The sequence below is a fragment of the Tyto alba genome, unplaced genomic scaffold, assembly GCF_018691265.1.
Source record: "Tyto alba isolate M040663 unplaced genomic scaffold, T.alba_DEE_v4.0 Super-Scaffold_6, whole genome shotgun sequence".
NCBI lineage: Eukaryota > Metazoa > Chordata > Aves > Strigiformes > Tytonidae > Tyto > Tyto alba.
Window position 1 is genome coordinate 48,597,906 of NW_024881327.1, and position 11,297 is coordinate 48,609,202.

The following is an 11,297-nucleotide window of genomic DNA, read 5'->3' on the forward strand; positions in this document are numbered from 1 at the left end:
AGGTGGGACATATTCTATGTTCTTCAGTCTGATCTCTGAAGTTTCTGTCTTGTATTTCCCTTGAGAAATGAGAAGACTGAGAAGTCAAATGAAGATGTTTACAGATCTTACAAACATCTACTTATGGAGATTTTTTAAAAACTTTTTAATAGTCTTTGCCTCTTCAGAAATGTATGGAGCTTATGAACGGCTGTTACAATGCAAAAGTTGGAGCTGGAAATCTGTTTCATTAAAGGCTGATACAACCTGACATAAATCCTAAATGCTATCAACTGCTTCGTAATGGCAGGACCATACTGGGTTTTAGTGAAAAATCACTATCAAAGGCATATGGAAAGTCTCTATAGAAAAATACAGTGATCCTTGACATTTTGGACATGAACATGAGCGACTCGATGTCTGCCAAAAAATTTGTTACCATGGATAAAAAATAGTAGAGTGGAATGGATTTTCAAGGAGGCTTCAGAAAGAATTTACAATGTATCTGCAGGAAACATCAGCAAGGAAAAAGTCTTTCTACTAGAAAATGCTGCAAAGACATGATGAATCTAATTTATCTGTTGAGTTTATAGACAACAGGAAACACATGGCAAGATGAAACAGTGAGCAGGAGGGCATGGACTGACATGAACACGCCACAGAGAATCCCAGCAGAGGTAATATCTTTCATGATTAAGCAAAGTTGAAGCTGGTAAACTGCAGAAAACAGAATTTGAAATTTGTCAGTTTTGTGTAGATTATCCTGACTGATAGAGTTGTTGGTATCTGAGAGAGTAAATGAATGCTGCTAAAGAGAAAGGCTGACAAAAAGAGATGAGATGTGGTTATGGGAGAGCCATTTGTATTACCAAACGAGTTCACTTCGTATTTCTTGTTTATTTTCTCCCCTAGCATACAACAGTGGCACTTCCCATAGACTGTTCCGGTGAGTACTTCAACTCATAATAATGCCACTTTCCTACAAAAACCTACATTCAGTAATAGCCACCTCTTTCACTGAGTTTTGCTGAAGTAGAAACTTTCTAATGTTATGTTTTGTTTTTCATCTGCACAGATTGGAATTGATCTTGTGTTTTTATTATTTTAGGAGACAGTCAGATACCATGACAACAGGTATCAGTGTTGAAGGCTGGACAATTATTCAACAAAATATTTGAGAGGTGACTAGTGAGGTCAGACAAAACGGTAGACACGTTTTAATTATTTTGTAACATCTACCGATCTGCTCCTTTCTGTATTGCCTAATACAAGTATATTTATGTCATCCTTATTCTGGGCTATGCTGGTGTAATCCAGACACTGAAAGATGAGCATAAGTCTGAACCATTCTGGCTCATATATCTGCATCTTCTCTCCCCAGAAACCAGGGCCTAAGGGGATTTGATGAGTCCAGGCTTAACCTCAGGTCTTACCTGAGGGAGGAAAATGAACGGGGTACACATCTGAGCTTGAAAACTGGGAAAGTCTTGGCAGTTTAGATTGGGTCACTACAGAATGCCTCCAATTTCTACTGCTTTTTGCCTTCATGACAGATGAAAATATTAGCTTTTTGCTTATGCTTGAGTCTCTATTTTATGATGGTGGTTGTTTTTATTTTTTTGCCTTTCTTTCTTCTTATTTGGTTAAAAATAGTGTGACAGAACAGCAGCGAGAAAGGCTGCCTCTGCTTTTCCTGGCTGTGGCAGTCTGTGTCAGGTGGACGGTGGGGAGGGAAAGGAGGAGATCACAATGTCTGCACGCAGACTGAAAGACTCCTGACAAAGCACATGGCTTGTTTGTTGCAACGGAGCAGATCTACAGCCAAGCCTCAAAGGTCAAGGAGAGGATACATTCCTAGAGACCCAGGGGGAGACTATGTGAAGGTTGCTGCAACCCAGGAAGGCAGTGCAAATTGCTGGACTCCAGAGCATCTGGAAGGAAATAGAAAACAGGGAGAAGATATGTTTTCAAAACTATTATTTATCTGCATCATCCAGAAGATCTGCATTTCCTCTATTTTAGGGGGTTGTCTGTGATCTAAAAAAAAAATAGAGATTATAATTACTTTAGTGTTTTGGTGTATGCTCATTCTACAGATAAGATTGGTTAGTATTACTTCAAGTCTATGACCTCCTCAGAGTGCTATCAAAACCTCATAAAGGCAAATGTTTATACATAAGTTTTCTGGGATGGAGGGCCTCTTTTTCTTATTTCAAAATTATTACAGAAATATTAGTAAATTATCCATGGTGTAATTTATTTGGCCAGTCCTGCTGGTAGAAGGAGACAAATAGCTACTATAATGGACTAGAAACTATGGAAAAAATAAGCTTTCTGTTTAAATTCTTGAAGTTGATCTAATCAGTGATGACAACTAGTCTCTAGTTAGTACAAGAGATTTCAGAGCATACTCTAACACTGTTTTCTGTTTCCCTCAATTTTTGCCTGCTTTTTTATCTCTAGATGCTAAAACCAAACATTCCAGTTTTCCAAGAAAACACCTATCATATAATACACACTGCAAACAAAGTATATTTTCTATTCTGAGACATAATTTAGTTATTAAATCCATGCTTCAACATTACAAATTCATAGATGTGAGGATTCCTATACAGTCAGTCAAATTCTGTGCTGTTCTATATCCTCAAACAATTCTAGTACAATACAGGAAAATAAATTCATAAGCTATAGGACCAAACTATCAACAAAAGACATTGATCCCTTTGTAAACTGAGCATAAAGCATTATGCATTTTTTTAACCCTCTTTCCTCCCTGTTTTAAGATAATTAGCAGTTACTGAACATGAATTGAAATCCAAATGCCACATGCTTTGTAGAAGCATTGTAACCTAAATCCTATCATCTGCATCATCTTTATTGAGAAAATCTGAGCCATACTTTGCTTTGTTAATATCTGTTATATTACACTAGCTAGCTAAGTTGCTAATGGATCTGTGTAAGAGAGTAATGGTTGACAATAAGTACAGTTCTGATTATCTGATTTGCCATACTTGATGGGACTTTTTTGAGGTATCCAACGAAGAAAATATGTAAATAATTTGGTACTGTGAAATGACTGATTCCTGTGATAATGGTGGAGGTTTGTGATATAACGTGGGCAGAATTACCTTCAGAAATTACTATGCAGCTCACAGTAGATTTGACAAGCTGTTGTTTTCAGTAATAAGTTATTTAATTTTATTATTGTGGGGGAAAAGGAAGGTCAGGCATTACTGTCATCATTGTAAGCATCTGTAAAGGTAGCTTCTCGTGCTAAAAATCAGGAAGGAGCTACTTACCTGAAGATGAAATGAAATGACTGTATTTATATCAGTTTTTATAATACTGGGATAATTATTAAAGGACAAATATTGATAGTCTTGCTGGGAATGATCCTAAGTTTGGCAGTTTGATGCTTCTGAGAATTCTTTCACTCTTGGCTTCATAGTATCTCTGACTATTTTACTCAGAAGTAGTAAGCTGTTTACACAGTCTAATTTGCCAAAAGTTACTCAGCCAAGAGACGTGTCAAAGTCACTATTAAGATAAAGACATTTGCCTCTGCATTAGAACAGCAGGGAAAGCAAACGCTAATGTAGTTTTCAAAATAATGAGCATGAAAAGTAGATGTAACAGAAAATAAATGTGTTAAACAGAGTATTGGTAACTATCAAAGGCTTGTTAAAAGGCAAAGTCCCACAGAAAGACTTCAGGATGTCCAGAAAAGGCAAAGGATCCACACTCAATAAAAGAGGTAAAAGCCTGTTCTTTATATCATACTAGAGTGTGCTATAAATATATAGCACTTGATGAAATAGTACCATTGGCAGATTTTATGACAATACTAAATCAGCAGAGTGGCTGACAAGACAAACGACAAGTCTGCTCTCCAGGCAGATCTTCATAATCTTGAGGAGGCAGCCAACATCAAAAAAATCAAGGAGTCCATAGTTCTGCCCCTGGGGCAAAATAACCCCATGCATCCACTCAAAATGGGAACTGACTGGCTAAATAGCAGCAACACTGAAAAGAACCTGGGGATTACTGTGGATGCCAAGTAGAATGAGAGCAAGCAGCATGCTCTCATCATGAGTAACACAAAATGCATACTGGGCTGCATCAGGAGTTGCAAGGTCAGCAGACTGAGGGAATTTCTTACACCCTGTACTCACCACTGGCGAGGCCACACTGAATACTGTATTCAGTTTTGAGATTCCCAGATCAAGAGGGATATTGAGAGACTGGAGAGGGTCCAGTGGAGGGCTGTTGAGACAAACTAGACTAAAGTACATGTCACATGAGGAGAGGTTGAGGGATCTGAGCTTGTTTAGTCTAGTGAAGTGGAGGTCAAGGGCAACCTAATAGCAGCCTGCCATTGCTTGAAGCATGCTTCCTGTCAAAGACAGAAAAGCCAGAACTACTCTTGGAAATGGCAGATGTTGTAGTAAGGGCCAACATCCACAGGTTGCACCTTGGGACGTTCAGATTGCTGAGGACGAAAAATTTTTCCACAAAGAGTGTGATGCGGCACTGGAACTGGTTACCCATGGAGCTGGTGGAAATCTCCACCCTGGGTGCTTTTCATAACTCAGACAAAGGCAGAGCTGGCCTGGCCCAGTTAGGTGACAGTCTTGCTTTAAATAAGAGGTTGGACAAGAGGTCTCCAGAGGTGCCTCCCAACTGGTGCTTCTTTGATTCTATAAAGTAAATTGAATATTGTTCACAAAACATTTAGGAATGAATTCATTCATTACAAAATATTGGGCCCATTATTTATATGAGTAAATCAATGCTTTTAAACTTCTGATTTTGATTGTTCTGGCTTTTTCTGTTATAGCGATTCTAGAGACAGAAATGTGTCATGCTATAATGATCATATAGGGCTATTAATGCTCATATAGCAAACTAAATGTGGGGAATGAGAAAGAGAGGAATGTAAATGATCACTGGAGTCTTTCCCCAGTTCTGTGCTTATTTACCCTTAGTTTTAAGGGTAACTATAATACTTTAATTCATTTTTTTTCTCCCTTCTAGTAGTGAATTTTATTCATAAATATGAACTATTGTTCAAAAAACTGCTAGAACAGTTTCTTAGAATCCATAACTGATAATATATTCAGTAAACTGCATTGTAACTTTGAAGAACAGGTTAGGGCATGAAGTGAAGAATAATATCTTTTCTTAATTGAATCTGCAAACAGAATTCAGAGTGGTTAATTAAAATGTGGTCTGGGCAATGGCTTTTCTATTGACAAAAGAAATTACAATATGAGCTTTACATCTTTTAAAAGAATAAGTCAGTGTCTGATTATGTTCATGTTGGCATAAATGTAGAGTGTTTCTGTTGATGTTAGTTTATATTTATACCAGTGTTTCAGAATCAAAAATCCATTCAAATATTTCTAACAATACAGTGCCTACTAGCATGATACTTGACACTGATTTAGTTTTAGGTCTAAAAGAAGTAAATGAACAGTACAGCTTCCTGAAATATAAATTGATATCAGTTTATCCTTAATTTGCAATTAATGCAGAATATAATGGAGAAAACTTAAATTTGTCATCTCTGGCTCAGTTCAATTTTTCACTTTAAAAATTGATAAATAAAATTCACACTCAGGCACTTAGGATTATTAATAATGCAGGGATCTGAAACAGCAGAATAGAATTACAAGAAATTATATAACCCATTATTTAAACAAGAGCTTTCTTCAGTTTCAAAATAGAAAACTTTTTTTTTTTTTTTTTAATAATATCTCTTTCTGTAATACTAGCAAAAATACTAATGCCGAAAAAAATTGTTCTTACAGTTTGTATTCTGATGAGTTATATTGAGAACCAAAGGGTCAATAGAACATTTTATTTCATTCCTTATTTCTGGAGAAGGGCAAGCTTTTTGTTGTAGACAAGAGATAATGACCTGTGGTCAGAAACAATAATGTCTTATATATAATAGTTCTGTTTCTTCTGTTATATACTACCTTTAAGATCTTGTGTGTTCTTGGGTATGTATGTCACGAAAGCTACTTTTTTTTTCCTGCTGTCAGAGTTAGTAATTCTGTCGAAAGTTTATTTCTGTGCATTGGGGCATAATTATAGCCAACTTATAAAACAATTATTTATATATGTAGCACAATGTCTCTATGATAACTTCCCAGTTCCAAATGTCTTAAATGAGGATGGCTGACTATTTGATTCTTTCAGTGTAATGATAGAAGTGTTGTTAATTAAGAATATCCATTTGGTAGTGATTGACTTCACAACATTTATAAAAGACCGTAAAAAAAGCCTGGTAATATCATTTATGGTGTGGAAGGTCACAAAAGACTTGAAGTTTTTCATAATAAACTTTTTTTTTGCATGCATTTAGTTCTCTACAGTATTATTTGTGTTTCATTCAGAGATCCTCCACAAGCACATGAACACCTCTGTGGAAGCTGCTGTCATTGATCAATGTGCAGAGGTAGCTGCATGGAGCTTTCCTCAGACCACAAAAGAAACATAACTGTGTTTGCATGACCCTGTTTATGAATTTACAGATCCCATCTCTCAATTAATGATCTCCATGTTCACCATTTCATTTCACTTTAGTGTCTTGAGTTTCAGAGAGAGATTGTTTGGTGCTAACTCAGGGAATTCTGCACTGAATTCCATTGTACAGCATAGACATGTATTCATGTCATCCATACAAATCATCTCTACATCCCCTTCTTTACAAACCTTAATTTTGCAATTCCATTCTTCGTATTACTTATGAAAGAGAAATCCCAGATGTGGAGAGAGCCTATAAGATTATTAGACAGGTGAAACCTTTTTGCTGTTACCTGAAGCATTGGAGTAAGATCAGAAAAAAATTTTCTTCAAAATACAAGATCATAGGATAGTTTAGGTTACAAGAGACCTCAGGAGGTCTCTAGTCCAATCTCCTACTCAGTTTTGAGATTATATCAGGTTGCTCAGGACTTTACCCAGTCTTGTCCTAAAACCTCCAAGGAAGGAGTCTGTACTGCATCTTTGGGCCCATTTCTCTACCACTTGATTGTTATGATGGTAAAAAAGTTTTACCTATTATCCACTTGTAACTTCTCATTAAATTTATGAATTTATCAATTTATTGAACCATTCAATTTATGCCTATTGTCAGTCATCCTCCCAATGTTCACCACAGGAAGAGTCTAGCTTCATCTTCTTGATGATCTTATAGGCACTGGAAGGCTACTATCAGGTTCTCATGAAAGCCTTCCATTCTCCAGGCTGACCAAAATTTGGTGGCTATCTGCTGAACTGACTCAAGTTTATCAATGTCTTTCCTGTATGGAGATTAAGGGGGGGTGCAATACTGAATACAACATTCTGGATGAGGTCTAATGAATGCAGAATGCAATACTGCAAGTGCCTGAGGTCTTCACTATATCTAAGATCTTCCTGTGCTCTTAAATAACATAGTTATTTTTTTATCAGCTGTCATTAAATTGGAAATTCCTAGTTTTTGTTAGTGTGATTAGATCATATTTATAACCAAGATAAGGAAGGATGACAGAATTATATATGTAAAGAGAAAACTTGTACTGGCTTTCCTATATAATTTCCACAGGGAGAAGGTAAAAAATATAGCTTGGTCCCAAAAATATGGTTCCACTCTGCCAGTGGACCACAACTCCTCATTCCAATGCTACCTTTAGGTCTGAACTGACTCCTCACCAGTACTGGAGTGGGAGGAAGACACTATGCTGTGGTAACAAATAATGGATCTTTTACTGAATTAGAGCTATGTTCAGACTGTGATATATGGATGACTTCCCAGAAAAGATCAGTTCATTTTTTACAGTACCTCATTATTCACATGGATTATGGACGTAACTCTAATAACTCCACAGCTATCATTCAATATATTTAAGACCTTTGAAAAAAAAAATACAAGAGAAATCAACAAAGCTGATCATTAAGCAGGAAATAATATAAGAAAAGAGAGGCCTTGGTAGTGACTATTTTAGAAATATAATTTGGTGGTCTTCTATAGTGTTGCCACAGAGATAAAGGACTGATGTTTCTACAAGGCAAAGAAATCATCAAATTGGTCTTAGAAAGTCAATACTTTCAAAAGTAGCCTTTGTGGTGGTATGAGTAGAATTATTTAGTATTTTAATCTTTCTACAATGGAAATTCAATGGCAAACAGGAAATACAAGTGTTAATGGTACAGGTTCATTCCACTTTACAAATGGAGTAAAAGATATAATAGGAAGATTGTATTTGTTGGAAGATGCAATCCATATTTTCCACAAAATGAAAACTAATTTTTATTCTTTTAATTATCCTACTGTAGTTTTGTCCCTATTTTTCCTTAGCCAGTTTTCAGTTATTTTCTTCTTAAAACTTTGTATAGACAGTTATATAAATATTTGTGATATTAAAGAACAGGAAGGAGGTCCTTGAGTTGTGATTTAGCTGCTGAGTTGGTGGAGAGGATTTAAATTATTTATTTCCAGTTGAGTTCATTGTTGACAAGATTACTCTTCTTTACTCATTAAGGAGATTACAAGATTTCATTGTTTCTGCTACAGATGAATTGAATAGATAACCTTGATGGTTAGGTCATCAGGATGTTCCAGTTCCTGAGCACTTGTGAGCACCAAGAATGACCAGCTTGTACATATTATGCCTGAAGGATTATGGAGAAACGGGAGAAAATAACTCTGACCTTACTAACAGTAGTTGATTTCTGAAGGATACCGATACAGTAGAAGACAACTTCTGCATTAATATGATAAATAATAGATTAGGAAACCAAAAATGCTGGTGAAGGTGGCTTTCCAGAAAAGTCAAACACCTTGCGTACTAGAGAGGTCAACAAATTTGAATAGCCAAAGAACTCTGAAGCAATGGATGTACTGAGAGATACAATCCTTAGTCTCACTAACCAGTGTGTTACACTGCCACTTCCATGTAAATTAAACCCGGTATTGCCAGTGACATGTGTGCTCCCATCCTTTTTTTCTGTTGGGAGCTGCTTGTTCTAGTGTGTTTATTGTGTCAAAACATGAATGAAATGAAGGAACTAAGTTGACTGAAAGATAGCTTAGAAATATTTTCTCTTAACTGGATCAATTCTCCAGTTTGTCTCACTGTGTAGCCACTTTTTACTGGTATAAAGGAGGTGAAAATAAGAAGTTGGGATGCACAAAAGGGTGGGATTCTAGGATCTTCTTGCAAATTCTTTTGGAAAACAAAAAAACATTATATGTTTGCTATTGTGGTACAGTTTGGGTGAACATATGCTGTGGGCAGGGGAAGAAGCCCAGAGAGAAGCATAATGTCTGGTCACTGTCATGGGAAACCTTGATTTGGTTATTTAGTGCAGACCTACATATGAGGGTTTTCAGTAGTAGAAGTGACTTAAATACAGATGACAGAAGAATGCAGAAGATGACAGAAGAGCTTTTTGTTGCTCAACAGTGTCATTTCAGTTGATAAAACTGGGATTTTTCCTTATCCTTTTCCTTTTCCTTATCTTGGCTTGAGTCCTCAGTGAGACCTGAATTAAAAAAACCCCAAAACTATGACAAATCACTCCTTCCTCAACCCCAAGACCAACACCCTTGCAAAGGGAAATTCTAAACTCAAAATACCGAGTGAATTTACAATTCCCTTCTAGCAGTTTGAATGTCAGTTACGGTCATCAGTGAGAACATCTAATGAAGTCCACTAGGCTTTGGATTCAGCAAAAGGTAGAGAAATGACTGAATCAGTTACTTATTTGTAAGTTCTTACACAAGAGCTAGGTGTCTGATCAATGGAGAGCTTATCAATACAGTTAGTGGAGACCAGAGAGCTACTCATCAGTTATATAATTGGTCAAATACAGGTATGGATTAAAGGATGAGCTGAACAGTTTTCTAGATTCTATTGACTATAATGACTAGACCTCAATTATATATTGTGGCACTTTACATATCTAGTTCATAGAAACTAATTTTTTATCCCAAAAGTTAAATAGAGATTAAATCTGCCTTCACTACTGTTGTATCATCCAATATTGAGAATACTTTATTATGCTATGTAAACGCCTCATTTTATAAAAGCGTCCAAACTAACACCACAATTTCTCCATGATGAAATATTCTGCTACTTGCCACTCTGGCACTGAGATTTTACAACTTAGAGCTCAGAGGGTTTTGACAGAATGCAAATTTTTTGGCACTGCTGAGTGTCCATAATCGTATGTGTATCCACGGTAACTACATGAGAGAAAGCATGGCAATATAAACCTTCTTAAGTAATACAATATTATGCTTTTCTTGGTAGACAAAGAGATGCTATCTAGTCATAAGCATATTAAACAGCCTGTGAATATCAAAGTTGCACATATATTCCTTAAAAGTAAAATAGAAAATGTTTTAGTAAAATTATAATATGTGGGAATACTTCAGGAATATAAAAACAAAATTTATGGAGCTCCTGTTTTGAATAAAGGTGGGCAAGCTAACTTCAGATCAATCATACTAGTCTTGTAATCTTACAGTTTAATAGAAAGGTCGAAACTAATCATGACAATCTTGTTGCTTACCATAAAAAGGGATAAATTATTCTCTGACTAGTCAAAATGGAATTTATACCCCCTTTAATGTGTTATATTCCTGTGTGATAGCCTAAACATGTTCATGTAAATGTTTTCATATGGTGAAATGATTCAAGAATCAACATGGTATTGTCTATACTGCTATATTTTTAAGTAGGGCTTTTTTCCTTGTTTTCTTGTTTTATTAATTATTCTTGGTTAACAAAAATACAGAATATTTTAGACACAGTTATTATTTTTATTTAAAACCCAAAAGTATCTGGAGGCTACTTTTGTTTTATACTTTCCAGCTTTCATCCTGTGAAACTTGGTAAAGCGTGCCGGAACTGTAAGACTGTTCTCTTATTGACAAGAAACAGCAGGAGTTGCACAATTCTGCAAGTATAATCAAACACAGGGCACACTTTAGCACTGGTGCTTAAGTAAAACAAGCTTTATATGCTTATTTTTTCTAGCATTCAAGGTCTATAGAGATATGCATGTGGATAGAAAATAGATGTACCTGAGGACTGAAAAAACAAAAGTTATTTTACTGTAAAAGAGAAAGAAAAAAGTCCAATTTTATATACAGACAAAATGGTTCCTAAATGGAAGGGTTTTTTTCCAGTTTTCCATGAATTTTCAGCTGCTTTCTAATGAGATATACAAACTGAAGAAGGAATGCAAGCATAGGTTCTGATCCCACAGCAAATTTTTTCTCCAACTGCTGGCCCACAGAAATTTGGCATCTGTGTCTTCCC

General features: G+C 35.9%; 1 long non-coding RNA gene across 1 annotated transcript; it reads left to right on the forward strand.

Moving 5' to 3' along the window:
* Window positions 1-495: 495 nt before the first annotated feature.
* Window positions 496-1,313, forward strand: LOC122154914. Its single transcript, XR_006167030.1, has 3 exons — window positions 496-656; window positions 892-925; window positions 1,088-1,313. It is a non-coding gene; the product is annotated as an uncharacterized LOC122154914 (long non-coding RNA).
* Window positions 1,314-11,297: the final 9,984 nt, after the last annotated feature.